Raw genomic sequence first — 15,382 nt, forward strand, 5'->3', positions numbered from 1 at the left:
ACTATCGGGTGCTTTGCCAAAAATAAAGCTGCAGTGCAGTAGTGGTCTTGCAGCGAGACTGCGGGGTCCTCTCGCATTGTTATGTCAGAGGGGGTCGATACATCACAGGGCTCGGCACTCTCGGCAGTGTCGGAGCGCCGTCCGCGAAGCGTGGACGTCCCTACGCCGCTACGTTCGTGTTGACGTACCTCGCACCCGGTCTATGTGAATTCGGTATAAACAAAACGGAACTTGGTGTATTATTGGTTTTTGACAGACATTTCAGTTATAAGAAATATCTTGGAACGCATTTGGAACAGTATGTATGACTTATTAAGTATTTTAGCTCCGTTTTGTGGAATACGAATATGATAATAGAGCCTGAATTAAGAAAGGCTGCCTACAACTACAGATTCTGTAATATCTAATGCTAGGTATGGGCATAAATATTATGTCATGTGGATGTCATAGTCATAAAGCAGAGGTATTATAGTCAAATTGGCCAGATAACCTTCACAGATTTCGGTTGTCGCTGTCCAGTCTGAGGTGAGGATAATAAATTTTATTCGTCTGCAGATCCAATCTTGTCTTACATAAATATGTTAATAAAATACCGCATTCCATAATATCGCTATTACACTTACCTATTAAGTATTCGAAAGTTTTGCAATTTTTGAACAACTGTGTCTACTAAGTAAATCTAAGTAGGTCTAGGTATCCAACATAGAAGATGACTTCAGAATTTAAACGATGGATGGTAAGTGATATAGCGTAACCTATGAGGATGAATTTATTTTCGAATACTTAAAATAAAAAGGACTTATAAATACAACGTATATCTGAATCCTGAAAGCCTTATATCTTTACAGTAATAGATAGGATGGTCATAGAAAAAACTTTAGGGCTTTTAAACAGAGGAAACATTAAGTCGTCGTAAAAATAAATTGGTATATATACTTTTTTGAAATCAACAAAGAGCAAATTCACAAGGAAATAAAGATCAACACTTACCACCACAAGTACCACAACGTACGTATTTGGAACTGAGTACCTAAGTTTGAAAGAGTCACAAAAAACATTATCTTTACTTATCTTATAATAATATTTACAAAATCAAATAAAAGAAAAGATGTACCAAGTTTTTTATAACTCGTTAATGGCAAGCAAGCAAGAAAGCAAAATACATTGGATAATACGTTAATGATGATACTTCCACACATAAATAGTCATTGCAAAATGTGTGCAGAATTAATTTGGTTAGACTTTAAATTATTCTTCTTTATGGTTAAGTGTTAAACCTTTAAATAACTTGTGCTACTGAATAAATATTTTTTTTTCTTATAAAACTGATAGGTAACGTTAAATTCCACTTAAATTCATCTTTAACTGCCGATATTGTACTTTGATATGATGGGAAACAAATTCATTAAAAACCATTTAAGTCATAAAACCGTATCAGTTTCAGTGATAAGTACCTATACTAGAGAGTTTAGGTAAATCTTGGAAAAGTTCCTACTAGAAATAGATTACTTTATAAAAGGTTTAGTAGGGTGTATTTTCTTATATACAATTATTTATTATTTTCTCAAGGGCCTATTTTAGATATAAGCTAGTTATAGTAATCATCTGTATATATCCATTATTGTATATTGTTATTGTCAATAAATATTTCTCCAATTGTCACGATGAAAACAATATGAAAAAAAAAATGTAAAAGTAAATGTGATTTAAATTTTATGAAAGACCTGGTAATGTTTAAAATGGGGTATAACACTGCGCCCAGTCTTTCAGAAAATTAAGCTCAATTACAGCGGTTCCCGAATTCTTTTGGTTACCGAATCTTTTTTGCCTCACCATTTTTGAGTATATAAATATCTAAGTTAGTTTCATTTATCGTACACTCGGCAGATTCGAACTTTAAAATGAGCCTAACATTTCCTAAATTCTGTACCCCTAGTGTAAATATTTTCGACAGCGAAACGTGACGTACGGCGTTTGCGTTAAGTGTCATTTTGTATGAGATTTTTGACTTTCCAAAACGTCCCGCTTGGCGCGCTGTTCAAAAACCCATACAAAATGAGACTTAACGCAAACGCGTACGTCACGTTTCGCTATCGACTAAATTTACACTAGGGGTACAGTTCGGATTCGATCTTTTGGTCTTGTCACACCAGAAATTAATAGGGTAGCACGAATGATTGTTTCTTTAGTTTGAAACCCCTGTTAATAAATAATAAAATATTAAAAAATACTTTGACTGTCAATAAGGTCATGGTTGTCCTTAAAAAGTGCGAGATAAAGAAGTAATGAAGATAAATTGGTTTGTTTATATTATTACCAATTTCTATTCAACTTCACTTTACTTGTAAACTGGGTACACAGATAAAAAAGATATCTTAATTCAAAACGCAAAACTCTCTTGCGCACGGTTGCTTAAATAAAACAATAAATTGCTTAGTCCAATAAATATGTCTTGAGTTAAAAACAACATAATTTTTAAAAGGAGAATATAAATTATTTAGTTTTATCTTTACACATTTTTAAAGCGAATGGTAGTGATTTGAGTTAAGATATTAATTATTCGCCGCAAGAAAAAAAAGTCTTAGAAAGAGATATAGCACGCTCTTAAAAAACGGTTTTATCTTGAGTAACTCTACCTCAAACCAAAAATATTACCAAATTCCAAAAAAGAACCACCAAATTTTTCCTTTGAGACTTTTAAGTTTTTAGGCAAGAGCGATTAATTCTTGGTTTGATGTTTTCAATTTACAGTCAAGGGCTAAAGCTTTTTTTTAAAAGAAGCACCAAAACTTTGGTTTGAGACTTTTAAGTTTTTATACAAGAGCCATTAATTCTTGGTTTGATGTTTTCAACCTACAGTCAAGAGCCAAAGCTATTTCAAAGAAGAAGCACCAAAATTTTCCTTTGAGACTTTAAGTTTTTAGACAAGAGCGAGAAATTCTTGATTTGATGTTTTCAACCTACAGTCAAGAGCCAAAGCTATTTCAAAGAAGAAGCACCAAAATGTTGCTTTGAGACTTAAGTTTTTACGCAAGGCGATTAATTCTTGGTTTGATGTTGTCAATATACAGTCAAGAGCCAAAGCTATTTAAAAGAAAAAGCACCAAAACTTTGGTTTGAGACTTATACATAAAATAGTATCAAGAAATTTGATGAAGGGGACAAGAGCGCTGGTGGCCTAGCGGTAAGAGCGTATGACTTGCAATCCGGAGGTCGCGGGTTCAAACTCCGGCTCGTAAATTATGAGTTTTTCGGAACTTCTGTACGAACATTTGATATTCACCAGTCGCTTTTCGGTGAAGAAGAAAAACATCGTGAGGTAACCGGGCTAATCCCAATAAGGCCTCTAGTTTAACTAGTGCCTACGCCAATTCTCGGGATTAGTTTCCAAGCGGACCCCAGGCTCCCATGAGCAGTGGCAAAATTCCGGGACAACGCGAGGAAGAAGAAGAAGATAAAGAGGATTCTTGAAAACTACAAAGATTTCAACGAATGACGAAAACCATGCTGGTTTAAAAAAAATCATTCTTTATTCAAGACATACTAAACTTGGCGCTAAGAGATTTCGGCTCTAGATATAAATAATATCATATTTCACATTGAGTAACGCACTCTTGAACCAATACTTTTTCTTGTTTTTATGGAGAAATATAATTCTCAATTCAATTATGAGTATCTAACCCCAAGAAACAAAGTTTCTTGGCACAAGTTCTTTAAGTATTGCACTAAGACAGTTAGGTTCAATTTAAAAAATACAATACTTAAAACAAAACGTAAACGCTCTTGGTGAGAATAATGAGCTTTTTAAAAAAAAACTTTTTATAGCTCGGATAGAGAATTTAATTTTTTAGCTTAAATAATAAACTTTGAAATATTTTATATCTTGACGCAAGAATTTTATTGTTTCCTTATATAGGAAACACAAAATGTCTGAACACAAGAGTATTTACTTGGCTGGAGAACTTTTTTTTTTCTGTGTACCGAATCACTTAATCGAACCATCATCTGTGACAAAATAGTTTATTATTACCGATCAGTGACGTAATAAATTCGAAATCTAGGACACCAATACACACATTTCTTCGTTTTTACTACCTTAATTATAACTTGGCGTATTATTGCGGATTGCCACATATAACTACTACTCTGTTGTCTCAGAAACCCGTGTAACAATAACACGCGGGTAATCATTTCTCAGCGGATGTGACATCAAGATAAATTGTGCGTCTAAAAAAAGAAAATAATTATGATCTGCGTGAACTGAATTTACGATACATTAAGTTCACGGTTTTGGCACGCTTGATCTCGTTTTATGCTTCTGTTCTTTCAACCAGTTATGAATTTTTATTGTTCATAGTATGATATATAATGAAAATAACTTAAGTAAATAATTAGGTACATAACTACTTTTTTAAGTTACTAAAATATGCATAGTGCTCTTCAAATCTTCTACCTTGCTAGTCCATCACTACTCACTTGTTATATCTACTTACTTGCATATTTTTTGCATGCAAATGATGATGAAAATAAATAATTACGCAAATAAATAGAACAAACCACCACCTAAAGTACAAAACTCGACACGCGTTTCGCCTCTCTATGAGGCATCATCAGATACTGAAGATGTTGACGGTATTAGTTGTCAAGCGGACCCCAGGCTCCCATGAGCCGTGGAAAAAATGCCAGGACAACGCAAGTTAGAAGAAAAACGCTTGATTCTATTAATAATTTGAAAACTACCACTTCTGTAAAACAATTTTTGAGGCGAGAATATAATGTAAAAGATAGAGACAAACTTAGATGCAGGGTTAAGGATCATGTGAAGGAAAAATGATCCTCTCGTATCAAAAAATCAGAGAAGTAAGAGAAGGCTGGGTAATACTCCGTGTACAAGAAAATAAATCATAAGCTGATGATAAATATACATATTATAGCGAGATATAGTGAGTGCATGCAGTCAGAGAACAGCTACAGTAAATTAAAGGCATTAAGGGTCCGCAGCATGCTTATTACTCATTTTAATGAAACTCTGAAACTTTGTACTAACAATAGGATAAGGTATATCTAGTCTAGTAGAGAGTATTCGGTCGAGCTTGTTGGGGACTCTTACTAGATATAATATTAATTAAAATGCATCACCCTAAAATGAATGCGTCGTGACTAATCTCCTAATTATTATTCCTCGTAATTACAAAGCTTCAAGTTATGCTAGCTTATTGCACAGCGAATGAGTTTTTTGAACTCCTTATCTGAACAATAAAGAAAGTCGTATAAAGTCACAAAACTTGAATGGCGGCATCGCGTGACGAAACCAACATCTTATTGAAATGTAGGTGTTTTCAATAAATTATACAGCTTTAACCAAAATAAATTAGCTGGTGAAATAATAGTTGGATTAGGTAACATTAATAACCAGTTTTGCTTAATTTAGACTTTTTCGCTAAGTTGCATGTTCGCAATGTCACTATAGCTATGTCAACGTCATACTTGAAGTAGCACTTGATGCGAAAACTTAGCTTGGTCGGACTCTAGGTAGGTACATGTACATACCTGTCTATATGTATGTTGAAACAGATAGGCATAGATGGTCTAGATATGGTTGGGTAAGGTATGAGAAATGATAGCTATGTCGGGACAAGATCGCTTATTAGCGACAACACTGAGACCTATGTACCTAAATCAATTTGTTCTATCTGTGCTATTCTTCTTTTATGCCGGTGTGCAATAAACAGTATTACCTCATAGCAACAGAATAAAATTGAACTTCTTTGAAAATGTGTCACTCTGTACATAAGAGGGCTTTAGGAGGACTGGCACTTATTTTGTGCTTCGCGTTTGTAATATACAGAAACATAAATAAAGACTCCGTACAAATAGCCCTAAGGCCGCTACCACACTTACATATTTAGTATTTCAACACACCACTACCTTATGGTAGTAAGCCTCCAAATTCAATACGTCGTAAAGTTCCTAGGCAGTTAGTTGGCATTTATCAATGACTTCATTCATTATGGCAGCTACCGCCGTATAGTTTTTCCATTCATTTGCTGCTAAATATTAACCAGTGATGCCAAACTTCTGTCTTTCCTGGATTGATATTTATTGTTTGTTATACTGTATTTGTAAACGCATATTCATCGAACTACTAATTTAATTAGAGGTTTAAGAAACTTTCGTCTCAAAAGAAGATACAAACTTCACTGGAGTGAAAATTTAACTCATATAAACGTACCTACTAGTAATGTCATATAAGAGTTGTAATGTATGTACATACCTCCTATTGGTAGAACGTAAGTACTAAATTATAAAACTTTGGACATATGACACTATGCTTTTTCTTTAAAATGTTTAACGATACTGAGTTACGGATTTCAGTAGGTAAGTAAAGTACTGTCCTCCGCAGTAAAGTTTTTCTGACCGAAGTAAATATTTATAGCTGTTTAGACTAAGAAAGGTATGTTAGAATACAAGTTTTAGGGCATGTTTCACAATGTCCAAGTAAAGTCCTAAATAAGCAACTTGCCACTTATCTCACGAATAAAGTCATCGTTGGCGTTTCACAATCTTTAAATAAGCTTAAAGCTGGTAGATAAATACCTTTTCAACTTAAGGTAGTTTTATCTGGCAGTAAATTTATTTGTTAATTAACTATCAAATACTTTACAACATTTATACGCTGATGATTTGCAATTGATGATCCCTTTTCATAAACACGACGTTGGGGAAGCAATCCGTCGTATGAATGAAGATCTCTCGAGCATAGCTGAATGGTGTACGAAAAATTCCCTAGTCTTGAACCCAGCCAAGTCCAAATTCCTCGTCCTTGGAAGTAAAAAACAAATTTCTGGCTTTATGCAGTGTAATGATAATATTCAAATTCCAATTGAGCGAGTATATAAAGCTCGTAATCTTGGTATTTTAATGGATTGTCACCTTCGTTTCGAGGAACACGTTATTGACACGGTCCGCAACTGTTTCTATAGCCTGAAAGTGCTTTACGGGATGGGTTAATTCATTTCTGTAGACATGAGAATAAAACTTTGTGAAGCTCTTGTACTGTCTAAATTGAATTACTGTGACACGGTTATAGGCCCGTGTTTGTACAAGAAAACTCAAAAGCTGATCCAAAGGGTTCAAAATGCCTGTGCCCGTTATTGTTTTAACATTCCCCCTCGAACATCGGTTTCACCTTACCTATCCAATGCAAGGCTGCTTAAGATGGAACATAGGCAACACCTTCACTTAGCGTCTCTTCTGTTTGGTGTAATTAAAATAATTAAATACGGCAAGCCGTCCTATCTATCGGAAAAATTAATCTGGCGACAACAAAGGCGGACAAAACGTAATATCACTAACCTGAAGCCGCTCATCAACCCTAAATATAAATGTGCTGCATTCCGTGGCAGCTTCTGGTTCCAAGCTACCAAGTGCTGGAATAACTTGCAGCCGCCTATTAGAAACTGTGGTTCCAATTTCGGTTTCAAATGGAAACTGCGTGAAGTTCTTCTAGACTTTCAAATTAAATCTGGACCCGCTGCACATTAATTATTGTTATTATTTTAGAGGTATAAATTCTTATTGGCATGAATATTTAATACTTTAATTTAATCTTTAAAAACTATTCATTTACTATATTATTAGTTTTTTTGAATACCTATTTATATTACTATATAAACCTATTTATTAATATTTATATGTCACTCCCCAAGGCCTTGGCAGAATAACAGCGTTGCAATTTGCCTCGTTTGCGAATAGCAACAATATGCTGAGACAGGGTCTTTTCCCTACTGCACACATTGCTGGACCCAAGTGTGTAATTTGCGGATTTTAATGTGTACATAATTCTATCTGTTGTTTTTTTTTGTTTTGTTGTTCTTATCATTATCTTTCTATCTTATTTATTTCATCTTCTTGTCCTGTGTATGTGTGCTTTATGGAATAAATGTCATTTCTTTCTATTTCTTTCTTTCTTTCTTTACTTAGACATTGTGAAACAGGCCTTAATTTAAATAAAGTTTCCCTTTTGATAGCGGCGACTCGGCGATTCTTTAATGATGGTGGAGGGCCTGGGATTATCGACAAGATAAGACGAACGTCACCTTCAGTGATCGGCTGATCGCTCAATAGTACAACTCACCGAAGAGACGGACGCTGTATCTTATCGTGATCGCGAGATAAGGGGGACCGTAATAGGCCTTTTGGAAGGAAGATAACTGAAAAGAAGAAATTGCTAATTTCCGAATGGTGGGTGAATGAAGAATTGGAAATCTTATCACTTAATTAAAACATAATATCATAGTTGAAGTGACATTGACATTCCAAACACGCGAGATGTTCTAATTATATCAATGGAACTAAGAATAGAGAATAGATTTAGTGCAATAATTTATGCGCTGACGGAAAAATTCATTCTAGCCTCTCGTATCTACGTCCGTTTCAATTTTAGCTATGTGCAATTTAAAAACAAAGGATTATTAGTTAGTTGCTAAAGATAACAAAAACATGCGTGTAAATAAACATTGATATCTAAAAATATGTAATTGCTTAAAAATAAAAAATGCTCCCCAGGTCGTCACTATGTATTATGGTGCCCAGAAGACTGCCAGCGTTACCCCTTTGGATGGCCAGACTTAGTCTCGGGCCGAAGTACCTGCCAGCCCTCTGGTCACCAGAGGCATCCACAAGGCGCGGGGTAATCTCTTTAATACCTACTACGTTATTTAACTCACCATTTTAATTTGCCATTTAGACTCCTAAAGTACCTAACTATATACTTACATAAATAACTTCTCACTGATTTAACCTTTCACGATTTTTACACATTATTAAAATAACACGATTAGGTCCCGTTCTTTAATTTAATAATGAAAAAGGTTCTTTCTTTAATTGGGAATAGTTGTAATTGGGAAGTAGGTAATCAGGGAAAAATATCATGACAATGAAACATAAGCAAAAAAATCGACATAACTAACTGAATTATTCCTTCCTTCTAAATATGTTCTTCCACTTTATGATGCGATGTAAATACTGAGTCACAGTGTCATAAATAGCTAGATTGCGGGGTCAGCAATGTACTTATATGTATAATGCACAATCTACAGAAACTGCAGAACTAGCTAACGTCGTTAGTTGACTCGGACTATCAGTTGTGTTGTGCCTAACGAGAGGCCGAGTTAATGCAACTATGTCAGATAGTTTCGCATGGTGCAAACATCTCTGGAAAGTCAGAAGCCGGATGTTTTCCCTGACCTGGCCTGTACCTGCTCGATGCGACAATCACCTAGTGTTTGTAGACAATTGCCTAAGTATAAACACATTGTCTAGTCTTGGCTGGTAAGAGATAACTAGAGTTAGACCAAGCTTACTCTGCACGACATATGCAATGACAATTCATGTCGTCAAATTTCTATGAATATTTATTATGACGTTTAACCATAATGACACGTGTTTTTTTTTTCTAATCAAATCAGCGTAAACTGCAAAATTAGCTAAGACCGACTCTAGGCTATAGCCTCTGTTAGAGAGTTGGTAGACATTTTGGAGTATTATATAAAATGGCAAGGTGAAAACTTGTCTGATACTTCACCTATCATATCCTAACTCAGCACTGCAAGTCTGGTTGCGAGGTAGCGGGGCTAAATCGACCCTTATATTCAAGATTTTTTTTGGCCCAATAAATTTTATTTTTAAGGCAAACTGTAATTTCTACAAGTTAAAATTGTCTGCCTGTCTACCAGCTCTCGGTCCATATAGATTAATAGTTTACAGCAAATAATATATGTTGAGGAGATATTGGAGACCCTCGTATTGTGGATCCGATCAGATGTCACACAGTGAATGTAGTTATAGTGCGTGCGTAGGTTAGACAGATTCTGACACGTGATTTAAAAACCAAATCTTATCAATATTGTTTTGTAGCAGCCTATAAAGTTATAGATCCTGTCATTCACGAAGACGTGTGCCTTGACTCGTTTTGTCATGGAATTAAAAGTTAGATTTTACAAATCTGCGCGTCATCGTGGATGACACGAACTATAACTAATTAAAACTCATTTCCTTACAATTTTATTTTGACTAGTTTGTCATTTATCCCGGTTACTGAAATATTTACATTTAAATAGAAGTACACTGGAAATCAATCGTCGATTCAATTATAAATATTATCTCTCTTCAATAGATTCTAGATTGCAGGTGTTAAAATTATTATGCATGGTAGACACAACGCAGCGGTCAGCATTCACAAGTAAACTGACAATGCAGCGAATAGATATGATGTAAGTAATCGATTTTGCCGAGTTTTGCCGGCTTAGTGACGGGTTTGACGTTTAGTTTTGTGTACATTATTTGTAGATAAATAAAGTTAGACCAAGATACCTCGGCAGCGATTTTGATAGCGCATACTGTGCAAGTGTCATTTTAAACTTGAAACTTTTATGAAATCATGACGTTTAAAAGACCACTTGCAGTCTGTGCTATCAAAATCGCTGTCGAGTTAGCTTGGCCTGACTTAAGTCATAGTAAAGTCATTCAATTAAGATTAGAAGCTACCAGAATCTGGCGAATTTAAAATATTTTGGGGTCACTCTCCGTTAAATTTTGTTATTTCAGCCAGGGATCGGAAACCGGTATTTTTTGTTTGGGAACGAAAACGGTATTTTTTCGTTCTTTGTTAATTACTTCATTTCTAATTAGGCAATCTAATAATACGAAGTCGTTATCTGAAAACACAACTGATTCCTACATTTAGAGTATAAAATAAACCGAAATATATGGTTATTTCGATGTTTTTGCAAAAAACCGGTTCCGATCCCTGATTTCAGCGTTACATTACGTTGAAGTTTTCCACTCAGTTTCACAAAGGTTAGCTTGAAAATATCTCTTATATGTTTTCCTTTACATAATAATATTTGTAGAATTGTACGTATGCAATAAAGAACTTTACGTATTTTCTGTTATATTGTAACGAATATGGGCCATGCAATTTTAATTTGTAGTTCACCGCACTACGCTTTGCATGGAGAACATTCCTTTTGTTTCCGGATGAGAGCCACGAGCGCGACCCTTGCCAAGGTTCCTTCACATGTAGGTCGACAGCGGAACTAGGCATATTCAAAAGATATATGACTTGATTTTCTTTTGAATTTGGGTAAATAAGATACCTACTCTGTCGCTGAACAGTTGGTATAAAATAGATAATGACGCTGACGGTATAAGTGGCCAAATATAAACATCAATGGTTGCAAAGATGTGATACGATATAGTTCGTGTCATCCACGATGACGCACAGATTTCTCAAATCTAACCTATAATAACATGGCAATACGAGTCAAGGCACGTGTCTTCGTGAATTACACGATGTATATATATATATTTGGCCAATTTGGCGGTCCTTATCTATTCATAAATAAAAAAAATAAAATAAAAATAAAAATCATTTATTTCGGACGACACAATCCATATTTTGTTAGTTACAAATATACTTAAATTACTATTTGACTCTATTCATACACGTCTGCACCTACTCTCTCTATCTTCTTCTTCTTATTAGCCTTTTCGATCTTAGGCCTCCTTAATTTTTTGCTATTCTGTTCTATTTTGAACTCTTTAAACCCATTTCGATCCAGCTGTTCTTTTGATATCGTTATACCAACACATCTTTAGCTTTATATTTCCCTTTCCCTAAGTGTGAGATTCCTTACCATACTTCTTTCCATCGCTCTTTGGGTTACTTGCACCTACCACGATGCGCCATTTAATATGCAATAAAATACTTTTCTATAACGTCTTGTCCTGCCCTTTCCTGGGAAAATTTTCTTATTTGAATGGCGATACGAGATATCATCTCACCTGATTTTCTTTCTGACTCGAATCCTTACAAGTTTGCTTAGAATGACTATCTATTTGCCTTATTTAGATTCCAACATTCGATCTTTAAAATCTGGTCTTACTAGAAGAATATTTCGCTCACGCCAATATTTAGAAGTTTTTTTTTTATTTACAGACGAAAATTGCGAGTTTACTTTAAAACTTTAATATCTGTCAGTAGGTATGTCTAAACCAAGTCACATAGTGGCAGCGTCACAGCTAAAAAGGCGTTTTTGACTAAGTTATAAAAGAAACAAATTTTCACAAATTGTCATTAGGTATCTCTAAAACAAGACCGATTTCAGAAAACATTGTATGACATTTTAGTCTCTAAATGCGGTCAAGAATACACCTTTGAAATCTGTCAGGTTTAATTGGCCCACGGTTTATATTATACCTACGTTATACCTACGTACAAGAGAGATGTACAGACGGATAATGATAAAATGAGATCAAATCGACATCAGTTAGTTCAAATTTGCCTCTAGGAGTCTCTTTACCAATGCTTTGTATGGGAAATATATAGGATGCATTGATTCCTATTTCCCTTACAAAGCATATTGCGATCAAATATCACGCAAGATATTGTTTCATTAGCATTACGATACAGAAACATGGCTGGCGAACCGCACAATCCAATCGACGCATAATATTTTAACATTATAAACTACTTAGTTTTGTTTTGAAATTGTGATGAGAATTCGTTAGATGGGCTTATTGAATAGGCGTTGTTTCAATGAGAATATTCCGAATATAGTAATTTATGACCCTCATCTTTATTGATGTCCAATTGAGAAGCATTTCCACAAATATATGCCTCTATCAATATTGGTGATCAGACTATCAGTGTATCTGGCACAATTGATAGATTGGCAAGATTGATTAGAGTTCGATAACGGATGCGGCTATGAGACGGCGATGTAACTGTCACGATTGTTTAAGTTACGATGAGGGAATAATAGGAACTGGAGTAACAGAACTGCTTTATGATAATAGAGATGAAGGCAAAGAAATCGTGAAGAGAATTAAATAGGCATTATCTCAAAGAAGATATTCTGAATTGCTGTAAATAATAATATACCTAGAGTCAGACCTATGTAAGTTGGCAGCGATTTTGATAGCGGAGATTGTGGCAGTGTTGTTTTTAACGTGAAACTTCTATGAAATTAATATGTTTACTTAACACTTGCTCATTATTAGCTATCCAAGCCGCTGCCATCTTAGCTTGGTCTGTCTCTACCTTGATAGTATTCGGGTCTAAAACTGTTTTAGTAAGAGTAAGCCTTAAGACTCATGCTAGAACGGTCCGGGTTCGAGCCGAGGCGTTGTTCGTGTGGATTTCGTACGATAAAAATGTACTTTAAAGCCTAACTTTCTAGTTGGAGGTGGACCCTGACAGGCATGATCATGTCTTTCTATTTCTTAAAAAAAAATATTTATAGTGAAAGCGTTAGTAAAAGTGCGTGATTTTGTTTTATTTATATCAAATATTGGTCAGGTAGTAAATCTAAATATTAAAAGCAACTAAAGTTACTAAAATGTTCCTAAATATTTTACTATTATATTGTCTGCAGGAAACACGCCGTAATATTCAATTTGCCCATTCATTTCTCAAGTCAGAAAATGTAGGGACGAGAGATGAATCAAATATATAAATTAAATTGTAATTAATATGTATATAATATTATGGTGGGGAAATTTCGACCCTCATCTGTATTTTTTTTTATTTTAACAAAGTTACATAAGGCTGTATGAAGTGTAGGAAAATGGAATGGGAAATTGATTTATTTATAAACCGAACGTCAGTGTAATTTTTTTTAATCATATATGTCATATGCATATTTTGGAGTTGATATGCACTTATTCGTTTTTAGGGTTCTGTACCAAAAAGGTACAAAAGGACCCTTATGGTGCGAATCTGTCCGTCCGTCTCCGTCCGTATGTCACATCGCTAAATATCTCGAGAACCACTTAAGCCATCGATTTTAAATTTGGAATAGTTATGAACAACGCTAACGCAGACACATGGAAAGTATTCTTATTTTATTTTATCTTTATTAACTATGGAAAATGCCCAATATGAAGAAGGGGCAAAATTGCAAAGTCTAGTGACTAGGTCAAGTGGGGTATCATTTGAAAGAGCTCAAATGGCACATTTTAAAACATTTTTTTTTCTCTATGAAAAAAAAAAGATTTATGAAGGAAAATGTGAAAAAAAAATACCGCCTCGCAACCGCCCCGCCCCGTAACTTGTTTTTTATTAATTAAAAACCCTTCCGATTTCAGTTTGCAATTGAACCAACTTTACGTGTGTTTATTACACCTGAAATTTCTATGAGTTTACATTAAATACACCTTTCTCAAATAAAAGATCAATTTTTGTAATCGGTTTACATGATAGAGAATTATCCTCGAAAAACCAACATACGTGCATTACATAGCGCCGATAGATGGCGCTGTACATAATTATACTAGGTATAGGTACTTCTGTTCAAAAGTCTTTCGCCTTTATAGTTACAAGAGATAATTCAAAGTTTGTACGGAACCCTCGGTGCGCGAGTAAAACGAATTCGCACTTGACCGGTTTTTTATTTTATAGCTCTTGGCTAGGACTGAAAAGCTTAACGCTCTTGATGCTATCCAAGCTAGTTGGCAGCACTCTTAGCACGCTTGTTGACTTCTCAGACCAATTAGGTTAGTTAAGTTCTAGCTTAGCCTGGAAAACTTGGCTACAGTTTTATATACTACAATATTTGAGATGCTTGCTTGCTAATTTTGCTTGAATAATCACTACATAATAGGTAAAAAAAATAAAAATAGGTAGACTAAAATAATCTTGAAATATTTTTTGCAAAAGAAAATTGGGAAAAAATACTTTATGGAATGAAAATAGTACTTTATACGCACATAAACATCACACATACACATAAAATCAATTCCAAGCAACACTTTTAAGGTCCTTTATTTCCAATTTAATTGAAAAAAACAAATAACTTCTTCCTAGCGTTGTCCCGGCATACTGCCATGGCTCAAGGGAGCCTGGGGTCCGCTTTGACAACTAATCTCAAGATTTGGCGTAGGCACTAGTTTTTACGAAAGCGACTGCCATCTGACCTTCCAACCCAGAGGGTAAAACTAGGCCTTGTTGGGATTAGTCCGGTTTCCTCACGATGATTTCCTTCACCGAAAAGCGACTGGTAAATATCAAACGATATTTCGTACATAAGTTCCGAAAAACTCATTGGTACGAGCCGGGGTTTGAACCCGCGACCTCCGGATTGCAAGTCGCACGCTCTTACCGCTAGGCCACCAGCGCTAAAGCGCGCAGCGAAAAAAACAAATGACTACAATATACAAAATAATGCAAACAGTGAACAAAATAATGTTATGTATTATAGAAAAAATATGTATTTGGTATTGAAATTATTAAAAAAATGTTACGAATTATTTCCGTTATTGACCAAATATTACTTAACCAAGAACTCCGTTTCACCTTCGGCAAAAATGCGTTTATACC

The 15,382-nt window shown here is 34.9% G+C and overlaps 1 protein-coding gene across 1 annotated transcript in view; it reads left to right on the top strand.

Annotated features, from left to right (window-relative positions):
- The window catches only part of LOC133527514 (carbohydrate sulfotransferase 13), a 93,883-nt gene continuing 78,501 nt past the window's right edge, over positions 1-15,382 (top strand). Inside the window, exon 1 of the mRNA XM_061864554.1 lies at positions 1-298. The gene's annotated coding sequence lies outside the window, so the exon portion shown is untranslated. The remainder of the gene's footprint in view (positions 299-15,382) is intronic.

This window comes from Cydia pomonella, chromosome 18 (assembly GCF_033807575.1).
Source record: "Cydia pomonella isolate Wapato2018A chromosome 18, ilCydPomo1, whole genome shotgun sequence".
NCBI classification, from domain to species: domain Eukaryota; kingdom Metazoa; phylum Arthropoda; class Insecta; order Lepidoptera; family Tortricidae; genus Cydia; species Cydia pomonella.